General features: G+C 36.2%; 1 non-coding gene across 1 annotated transcript; it reads right to left on the bottom strand.

Annotated features, from left to right (window-relative positions):
• Positions 1 to 404: 404 nt before the first annotated feature.
• On the bottom strand, positions 405 to 476 carry TRNAE-UUC (transfer RNA glutamic acid (anticodon UUC)). Its single transcript has one exon. It is a non-coding gene; the product is annotated as a tRNA-Glu (tRNA).
• Positions 477 to 2,542: the final 2,066 nt, after the last annotated feature.

Below are 2,542 nucleotides of genomic sequence, written 5' to 3'. Positions count from 1 at the left end.
AGTGTTCAGTAGGTGTTCTGTAGGAGTTGTTCCACGTGTAGATGTATTTCTGGTGTATCTGTGGGGAGGAAGGTGATCTCTGCGTCTTACTCTTCCGCCATCTTCCCCTCGTCCTATAATTATTTTATACATTTGTCTTTTAAATTATATAGGGAAAAAAGGAGTTAAAAACCACAAATACAACAATGCTGGCTTTTTTATCTATCTATGTAGTTATTTTTACTAGAGTTCTTTTTTGTTTGGCTTTGAGTTACTGTCTAGTGTCCTTTCATTTCAGCCTGAAGGACTCTGTTTAACATTTCTCGTAAGGCAGGTCTAATGGTGATGCTTTTTACCGGAGTATGTGTTAGTTTCTTCTTCTTTTTTTTTTTTTTGGCTGCACCACATGGCTTGTGGGATTTAAGTTCCCCAACCAGGGATCGAACCTGGGCCCCAGCAGTGAAAGTGCTGAGTTGTAACCACTGGACTGCCAGGGAGTTCCCAGTTCCTTCATTTTTTGAAGGAGAGCTTTGCTGAATATAAAATTTTTCATTTACAGAGTTTTTTGAAAAGCACTTTATAAGTATATCATCCCACCATGGGTTTTGATGAGAAATTAACTGTTATATTATTGAGGATCCCTTGTATGTGACATGTTGCATCTCTCTTACTGCTTTCAAGATTGTCTCTTTGTCTTTATCTTTGGACAGATTATATTGGGTTGGCAGTATGAGGATCTCTTTGAGTTTATCCTGCTTGGAGTTCTTTAAGCTTCTTGAATATGTAGATTTACAGCTTTTATAAAATTTGGTAAGTTTTTGGCTAGTATTTTTTTCCTGTATTCTTTCTGACCCTTTGCCTTCTTTTTTCCCCCCTAGAATGCCCTTTATGTATACATTGGTATGTAAGATGATATCCCACTGGTTCTGTTCGTTTTTCTTCAAAGTTATTGTACTTTTCAGCTCCAGAATTTTTATTTGGTTCTTTTTTATAATTTATATCTCGTTATTAGTGTTCTCTAGTTGATGAGATCTCATTCCCTTGGTTTCCTTTAGTTCCTTGTCTGTGATTTCCTTTCGTTCTTTGAGCATATTTGAGACAGTTGATTTAAAGTCAGTTAGTCTTAAGGCAGTGTACAGATTCAAGGCAATCCCTATCAGAATACCAATGGCGTTTTTCACAGAACTAGAACAAAAAATTTTTAAATTTGTATGGAAGCACAAAACACCTTGAATAGCTAAAACAATGTGGAGAAAGAAGAACAGAGCTGGAGGAATCATGCTCCCTGACTTCAGGCTATACTCCAAAGCTACAGTAAGTGTGGTACTGGCATAAAATCAGACACATAGATCAGTGTAACAGGATAGAGAGCCCAGAAATAAACCCACACACTTATGGTAAATTAATCCACAACAAAGGAGGCAAGAATAGACAATGGAGAAAAGACAGTCTCTTCAGTAAGTGGTGCTGGGAAAACTGGACAGCTACATGTAAAAGAATGAAATTAGAACATTTTCTAACACTATATACAAAAATGAACTCAAAATGGATTAAAGACCTAAATGTAAGACCAGATACTATAAAACTCTTTAAGGAAAACATAGGTAGAACACTCTTTGATGTAAATTACAGCAATATTTTTTTGGATCTGTCTCCTAAAGTAAATTAAACAACAGGAAAAATAAACAAATGGGACCTAATTAAACTTAGAAGCTTTTGCAAAGGAAAGGAAACCATTGACAAAATGAAAAGACAGCCTACTGAATGGAAAAAAAAATTTACAAATTATATGACTGATAAGGGATTAATATCCAACATATATAAATAGCTCAATACCACTCAACATAAAAAAACAAACAACCCGATTAAAAAGTGGGCAGAAGAACTGAATGGACATTTTTCCAAAGAGGAAATGTAGATGGGTGACAGGCATTTGAAGACTCTCAACATTGCTAATCATCAGGGAAATGCAAATCAAAACCACAATGATAAATCACCACACACCTGTCAGAATGGCTGTCATCCAAAAGAACACAAATAACAAATGTTGGCAAGGATGTGGGGAAAAGGGAACCCTCATACACTGTTGGTGGGAATGTCAATTGGTGCAACCACTGTGGGAAAACCGTATGGAGGATGCTCGAAAAACTGAAAGTAGAACTGCCATATGACTCAGCAATTCCACTCCTGGATTTATATCTGATAAAAACAGCAACAGTAGTTCAAAAAGACACATGCACCCCATTGTTCATAGCAGCATTATTTACAATTGCCAAGATATGGCAACAACCTAAGTGTCTATCAACTGGTGAATGGATAAAGAAGATGTGGTGTATATGTACAGTGAAATACTACTCAGCCATAAGAACGAAGTTTTGCCATTTGCAACAACATGGATGGACTGGGAGGGCATTATGCGAAGTGAAATTAAGTCAGAGAAAGATAAAAACTGTATGATACCACTTATATGTGGAATCTAAAAAATACAACGAACTAGTGAATATAACAAAAAAGAAGCCGACTCACAAATATAGAGAACAAACTAATGGTTACCAGGGAAAGA

The sequence above is a fragment of the Lipotes vexillifer genome, unplaced genomic scaffold (genome assembly GCF_000442215.2).
Source record: "Lipotes vexillifer unplaced genomic scaffold, Lipotes_vexillifer_v1.1 scaffold792, whole genome shotgun sequence".
Taxonomy (NCBI): domain Eukaryota; kingdom Metazoa; phylum Chordata; class Mammalia; order Artiodactyla; family Lipotidae; genus Lipotes; species Lipotes vexillifer.
Note: the sequence above shows the minus strand (reverse complement) of the source record. Positions and strands in the feature narration are given on the sequence as shown.